The 8,284-nt window shown below is 40.7% G+C and overlaps 1 long non-coding RNA gene across 1 annotated transcript; it reads left to right on the forward strand.

Annotated features, from left to right (window-relative positions):
- Positions 1-3,029: 3,029 nt before the first annotated feature.
- LOC133651437 (uncharacterized) lies at positions 3,030-3,805 on the forward strand. The gene is made up of 3 exons (XR_009826410.1): positions 3,030-3,154; positions 3,303-3,680; positions 3,771-3,805. It is a non-coding gene; the product is annotated as an uncharacterized LOC133651437 (long non-coding RNA).
- The last annotated feature ends 4,479 nt before the right edge of the window (positions 3,806-8,284 follow it).

Raw genomic sequence — 8,284 nt, forward strand, 5'->3', positions numbered from 1 at the left:
CACAAGTCACAACGACATTTACCATGAGGTCAGGATCGAGGTTAGGTCTTTTGAGCAGAGGATGAATAACCACTTTTTTGAATGCAAGGGGAACAGTGCCAGAGGAAAGTGATAAGTTAATAATATTTAGCACTGATGGCCCTAATATTACAAACAGCTCCTTAATAAGTTTCCCAGGAAGTGGGTCAAGTAAACATGTTGTTTGTTTTGTCCCATTTACACGTTGCAGGAGTTCCTCTAATGTTATTTCATCAAAAAGAGAGAGATTATTTTGGAGGGCAAAATCCGTCATACATACATTCGTATCTGCGTTAATAGAACCCAGTTGGAGCTGAGACGTGTTATCTTTAATCTCCTTTCTAATGAGTGAATTTCATAAAGTCATCAGCCAAGTGGGAGGAGCTACTGAGACGAGTCCCTTGTTGGGTTAGCAATGCTGCTGTATTAAACAAATATTTAGGATCGGATTTATTGAGACGGATGAGATTGGAGTAGTACAAACCCCGTTTCCATATGAGTTGGGAAATTGTGTTAGATGTAAATATAAACAGAATACAATGATTTGCAAATCATTTTCAACCCATATTCAGTTGAATATGCTACAAAGACAACATATTTATGTTCAAACTGAAAACTATTTTTTTTTTGAAAATCATTAATTTTAGAATTTGATGGCAGCAACACGTGACAAAGAAGTTGGGAAAGTTGGCAATAAATACTGATAAAGTTGAGGAATGCTCATCAAACACTTATTTGGAACATCCCACTGGTGAACAGGCAAATTGGGAACAGGTGGGTGCCATGATTGGGTATAAAAGTAGATTCCATGAAATGCTCAGTCATTCACAAACAAGGATGGGGCGAGGGTCACCACTTTGTCAACAAATGTGTGAGCAAATTGTTGAACAGTTTAAGACAAACCTTTCTCAACCAGCTATTGCAAGGAATTTAGGGATTTCACCATCTACGGTCCGTAATATCATCAAAGGGTTCAGAGAATCTGGAGAATTCACTGCACGTAAGCAGCTAAGCCCGTGACCTTCGATCCCTCAGGCTGTACTGCATCAACAAGCGACATCAGTGTGTAAAGGATATCACCACATGGGCTCAGGAACACTTCAGAAACCCACTGTCAGTAACTACAGTTGGTCGCTACATCTGTAAGTGCAAGTTAAAACTCTCCTATGCAAGGCAAAAACCGTTTATCAACAACATCCAGAAACGCCGTCAGCTTCGCTGGGCCTGAGCTCATCTAAGATGGACTGATACAAAGTGGAAAAGTGTTCTGTGGTCTGACGAGTCCACATTTCCAATTGTTTTTGGAAACTGTGGACGTTGTGTCCTCCGGACCAAAGAGGAAAAGAACCATCCGGATTGTTATAGGCGCAAAGTTGAAAAGCCAGCATCTGTGATGGTATGGGGGTGTATTAGTGCCCAAGACATGGGTAACTTACACATCTGTGAAGGCGCCATTAATGCTGAAAGGTACATACAGGTTTTGGAGCAACATATGTTGCCATCCAAGCAACGTTACCATGGACGCCTCTGCTTATTTCAGCAAGACAATGCCAAGCCACGTGTTACATCAACATGGCTTCATAGTAAAAGAGTGCGGGTACTAGACTGGCCTGCCTGTAGTCCAGACCTGTCTCCCATTGAAAATGTGTGGCGCATTATGAAACCTAAAATACCACAACGGAGACCCCCGGACTGTTGAACAACTTAAGCTGTACATCAAGCAAGAATGGGAAAGAATTCCACCTGAGAAGCTTAAAAAATGTGTCTCCTCAGTTCCCAAACGTTTACTGAGTGTTGTTAAAAGGAAAGGCCATGTAACACAGTTGTGAACATGCCCTTTCCCAACTACTTTGGCACGTGTTGCATTCATGAAATTCTAAGTTATTTATTATTTGCAAAAAATAAATAAAGTTGATGAGTTTGAACATCAAATATGTTGTCTTTGTAGTGCATTCAATTGAATATGGGTTGAAAAGGATTTGCAAAAGGATTTGTATTCCGTTTATATTTACATCTAACACAATTTCCCAACTCATATGGAAACAGGGTTTGTAATTAGTTTTAGCTAAGGTAAGCGCGTGTTTATAAGTTATTAAACTATCACTCCATGCTTGATGGAAAACCTCAAGTTTAGTCACACGCCATTTGCGTTCCAGCTTTCTACATGATAGTTTAAGACCTCTGGTTTCTTCTGTAAACCATGGGGTACGCCTTTTAGGGGCCTTTTTTAGCTTTAGCTGTGCTATACTATCAATGGCGTTGCGCAGGGCATCGTTAAAGTAGTTAGTGAGGTTTTCGATAGAGCCCACATCATTTGGAAATGGTGCCATGACTGAGGGCAGGAGGCCAGCAAGAGTCTTGGTTATGACAGCATTAATGTTACGGCTGTTAAAGCAGTGGGTATTATTAGCTTGTTGACAATGAGTCTGAACTTCAAATTTTATAAGGTTCTGATCGGGCATAACTTTAGTGTACGGGAAGACCAAGACTTTGGAGGTGGTGACACCCCGGACAAGGACTAGGTCTATCGTATTACTGCCCAGGTAACACCTAACGTTAACGTAACGTTCCCTTATGGTTCTCTTTTGGTTATGCAAGATGAGAACGTTCTAAGAACGTTCTAAGAACGTTCTTAGAACATATCTAAATAAAAAGTTTTTGATATGTTCTAAGAACGTTCTAAGAACGGTCTTAGAACATATTAAAAAATTGTTTGTTTTTTTAGTATGTTCTAAGAACGTTCTTAGAACGTTCTTGGAACGTTCTCATCTATATACCAAATATAATTTGCCTGCAATGGAAACAGCAACTGTCAGGCTTTTATAAGAGTTTTTTTCGCAAATTTACTTTTTATACAGTATGTTGTAACGTTTCCCTAACTTTCTGCGAAAGTGTTGTGTTTTGTGAACAATCTGACGCCGGCTGAGTCAAGGCTGCACGCACAGTAGGTGGCGGTAATGCACACACAAGGTTGCTTGCCAACCGCGATAAAAATCAGAAGAAGAAGAAGAAGAAGGAGAAGAAGACTGCACGCATGCACAATTGAAGCTGCTCCGTGAGACAAAGAAGGACGAAGGCTAACTACTTCCAGAATCCCGATTTTAAAGCAATTTGGTGCGCCATCCATTTATCACAAGTAAGTATAGAAAGAGTGAAATACGAAGCACGTTTTTGTATAACAATTCCCAACCTACATGATTAATTTCAGACCATTTTACGGTTTTAGCGTTGTGTATAAATGCGCGCCATGCGCCGGCGCTAACTAGCATACATTTCTCGTGCAGGTTGGCTGTTATAAAGTTTCCAAACTGACCAAAGACCAAAGAATGACTTCTGAAGAAGGGTGGATTTATTTGTAGTTTAGTTAAACAATAATTTGCCATAGCATATTCATGGGGATACTGCATGAATTTTGAACAGATCAATAACCAGTAGTAAGTATAGAAGGTCTGCTTGGAGCATGTCTAACCAGAAGAGTGTGTGCAGACTAAGAATAACTGACTAACTGTATCAGGATTCATAAATAACCCTTAGATGCAGTATTGAAATGGTAATATTATCTGATTGTTTTCCAGATGGCTCCTTCTTTTGTGGTCGTTGAGTTCCTTGGTGAACATTCAGTCGCTGTTGTCCCAACCAAATGGACAGAAGATGATGGAAAGGTTATTACTTTTTCTGAAAAGTACTGTGCATAGGCATAATATTGTAGCTTATTATTATTATGTCATTCATCATGATTATTTTATCTTCAGAATACCTTCTGCTGTTGGCCAAGGCCAAATCCTACCCACTCCAGAATCCGGAAAGCTGAGATTCCTGAGAAACAATTCTGGGAGAGCCTGCCAATTCGGGTTTTCAGGAAAACATTGACTGGTAAGGGAATATTGTCTAAGTCATATCATGTATATTTTAAACAACATAAGTTAAATTAATCTTGAGTCATCGGCATACTTTGAAATTTTGCAGAAGACTTTGACAAGGCCCTTCAATACGAAAAACAAGCTGAAATGTTTTCGAGCCCAGAAGAAGTGTTAACCAAACGGAGCCACATCACCCCTGAACGTTATAGAAACGATGAGGAAGATGTGTTTGATGCTGACGGTATAGTCACTTTTCAAAGACTGTTTACTTACAATACTCAAATACTACTTAGTGGTGCATACATTTTTTTGTCTTCTTTGGTTTAGATGAAGAGGAAATTCGGCCAAAAAAGAAGTGCAGAAAAGAGACAACACAGATCTTCGTCCAGGCACCCCCACTGCCAGAGCTCCCAACCTTTAACTTTCCAATCTCCAGCGAGTACCAGACCACTTCAGCCAGTACCGGCCAATACCAGACCACTCCAAGGCATCCAGGCCGACCTCACAGCCCAGCGAGAAGCAGCACTTCCAGGCTCAGTCCAGACAGGAATGCATCCAGCTCAAGCCAGTACCAGACCGCTCAAGCCAGTACCAGACCACTCCAGCCAGTACGAGTCAGTACCAGACCGCTCCAAGAAGCAGCAGAAATGCCCTTGACAGTGAACGTTAGTTGGCTATTTAACTGTTGATAGGTGGTGTTAAACAGGCTGTTACAACGGGCAGTAATACGAATTACCTCTTTGACTTTTGTTGTCTTTGCAGTTTTCCAGTTGAACATGAAAGTTCAAAATATACTTGAGAACCAGGGAGAAATTATGCGCATGCTGAGAGGGCTGGCAGCACAGTCTGTGGGGCCAGAATCTGTGGATGTTCAAGATCTCATTGATCAGCCTTTCAAGACTCTTGAGCAGCTGAAGGCCTTCTGTGAACGGCTCGACACTGATCTTCTGCTCAGAAAGCAGCTGGTAATTAGTTTTAATTCCCCACTGCAAAAATATCTTGCTCAGTTATCAAAAAACAATTTTTAATCAAGTGCAATATTGTTGTTTATTTATTTGTATAGGTGAAAGCTCTTACTGCTCTTGGTGGGCAGAATTTGGCAGACACGGTGAGGACAATGCTGAGGAAAATTGCCACAAACAAAGTCCTGGAGCAGCTTGGCCTCCGTGGAAAGTCAGGAAAAGTGGCGTTTGAGGACTTTCCCCTTTACAGAATAATAAATAGTAAGTGTTAATAATAGGTTTGCATCTTTGAGCATATGTTGCATGTATGCTCACAAGGTCGATCTAGCTGTTATTATTACAGTATTTATTCTAAAGGGAATTCTAAATTGTGCTGGTGATTGCAGAGGCATGCAGGGGTGTTTACAAGCAGACGACCACAGCTGAAGTGGATTGTGAGCTTGAAAAGGTCCTGAAACTGGCCACTTTTCGAAAGGGAGGTTCAAAATTTGAGGTACGGAGAAGAGAAGATATCCCAATTTTGAATTCCATTTTATTGAAGTTCCACTGCATGTCTTTTGAATTTGCAATTATAACTACTTGCAGGAGAAGAGGAGGAATTAAGAGGGAGGACAAAAAAGGAAAAAGAAACAAGCAAAAGAACAGAGTGACATGAGAGGTAAATGATAAAGTAATTATGCCAATGTTTTAATTCAATTCAATTAATCTACATTCAAGTGCTGTCTTTGTTGTATTTGTGATAATTATTTACTTCCAGGATTTGGGTTTCCCTGCTTGGGTTGCTGCCCCCGCGACCCGACCTCGGATAAGCGGAAGAAGATGGATGGATGGATGGATGGATTTACTTCCAGGAAGAGAACCAAGAAGGGGCAGGATACACTGACCCGCACGACCAAGACCACTGCATTCCATTCCATTTATAAATGATAAATGATAAATGGTTGTATGTCAAAGCGCTTTGAGTACCTTGAAGGTAGAAAAGCGCTATACAAGTATATACTTGTATAGCGCTTTTCTACCTTCAAGGTACTCAAAGCGCAATTGACAGTATTTCCACATTCACCCATTCACACACACATTCACACACTGATGGAGGGAGCTGCCATGCAAGGCGCTACCAGCACCCATCAGGAGCAAGGGTGAAGTGTCTTGCCCAAGGACACAACGGACGTGCCTAGGATGGAAGAAGGTGGGGATCAACCCTCCGATTGCTGGCACGGCCACTCTACCAACTTCGCCACGCCGTCCCCATTTTTGTATTATATCACTAATAAAGAATTATTTCTGTTGAAATCACTATCACAAATAAAGAATTCATTCTGTTGAAATTTCTGTTTGAGTGTTATTCCTGACAATATAGCATAAAAACAGATGTAAATAGCATGTTCCTAAACAGTTCCCTAAACGTTCTAGCCAAACGTTCTTGGCTAACGTTCTGCTAACCAAGCAAGAATTTCACAACCAAACGTTCTTTGAACGTCATAAACGAACGTTCCCAGAACAATGCCACAACGTTCTCCTAGCATTCACATAACGTTCACATAACGTTCCCTTGTTACCTGGGTGTTGCGCTGCATGGGTTCATTTATTATTTGTGTACCACAGCTATCAATTATAGTCTGGAGCTCCACGCACAGAGGGTCTGACGGGGTATTCATATGGATATTAAAACCCCACATCATAATTATATTATCTGCGTACGTCACTAGATCAGCAAAATACTCTGAAAATTAACTGATAAAGTCCGAATAGGGCCCAGGGGGGCGATAGATAACAGCCAGATAGAGAGGTAGCGGTGGGACGGACCTCATAGTAGGCACCTCAAATGATTTATATTTATTACTTAGGTTAGGGCTAAGTTTAAGGTTTTCATTGTATATTAGTGCGACCCCTCCACCCCTTTTAAGGGGACGGGGAAAATGTGCACTAGTATAGTTAGGAGGAAATGCATTGTTAAGTGGGAAAAATTCATCTGGTTTGAGCCAGGTTTCGCTGAGACCAATGATGTTAAGATTGTTGTCTCTAATGACCTCATTAACTAATAACATTTTGGGAAACAACGATGTGATGTTTAAAAAGCCCATATTATAGGTAGTGGGCTGTTTTGAGGAATTTTTGTTAATGGTATCCTTAGTACTGATATCAATAACGTGTTTATTTTGTCTAGTGCGCCTTAAATAGTTTCGATCACATTTAGGAATTTATATGATGGGGATCTTCAGATTGTTTGCTTGGTGCTGTGGGTAGTGGGCTGTTTTGATGAATTTTTGTTAATGGTATCCTTAGTACTGAGATCAATAACGTGTTTATTTTGTCTAGTGCGCCTTAAATAATTGTGATCACATTTAGGAATTGATATGATGGGGATCTTCAGATTGTTTGCTTGGTGCTGTGATAGATTGAACGTGTCATAATTTGCCACCTCAGTAGAATGCATCGTCACCTCTTGCACAGTCACTACAGAAAAAACATTATGTGAGTTATATGTTATTTTATGAGAAATGCTGTGTGTGCAGGAATTTTCCAGCCTGGCACTGGTTAGTTCTAGCTTAACTGACTCCTTACCCGGACTAACAGACACTGTAATTGCCTGTGTCCAAGCTTGCTCTAGTGTAGTTAGTCAAGCTTCAATCAAATAGTAATGTAAGAGTGATGGCGCTAATCCGGTTATTGTGAAGGCAGTCCCTCCTCAACAAGTCTGGTTTGCCCCAGAAAGAGGTACAATTATCAATAAACGTTAGTTCCTGTTCTCTACAAAAACTAGTCAGCCACTTGTTAAGAGAGTCTAATCTGCTATACTTGTCCTCATTGCCTCTCACAGGCAGGGGGCCAGAGACAAGTATTCCATGTCCAGACATCTTTCTAGCGAGATTACAAGTCCGAGCTATGTCCCTCTGTAATCTGGAGCCTATTTCAGCTACAATCGGGCGGAAGGCGGGATACACCCTGGAAAAGTCGCCACCTCATCGCAGGTTTCAAATTGGTGTTTGGGTTTAAAGTGTGGTTTGAATTGGGGTTTCAAATTGGAGTTTGAAATTGGTGTTAGGGTTTAAAGTAGGGGTTTTGAATGAGGGTTTCAAATTTGGGGCGGGGTTTTGAATTGGGGTTTCAAAGTAGGGTTTGAAGTAATGTTTCAAATGTGGGTTTGGTTTCAAAGTGAGGTTTTAATTGAGGTTTCAATGGTGGGTTTGGGTTTCAAAGTAGGGTTTTGAATTGCAGGTTCAAATATGGGTTAGGGTTTTGAATTGGTGTTAGGGTTTAAAGTAGGGTTTTGAATTTGGGTTTCAAATTTGGAGTAGGATTTTAAATCAGGGTTTCAAAGTAGAGTTTGAATTGAGGTTTCAAATGTGGGTTAAGCTTTCAAAGTAGGGTTTTGAATATGGGTTAGAGTTTAAAATTGGGGTTTCAAGTTGGTGTTAGTGTTTAAAGTAAGGTTGAATTGGG

The sequence above is a fragment of the Entelurus aequoreus genome, linkage group LG01 (genome assembly GCF_033978785.1).
Source record: "Entelurus aequoreus isolate RoL-2023_Sb linkage group LG01, RoL_Eaeq_v1.1, whole genome shotgun sequence".
In the NCBI taxonomy this organism is placed as follows: Eukaryota; Metazoa; Chordata; class Actinopteri; order Syngnathiformes; family Syngnathidae; genus Entelurus; species Entelurus aequoreus.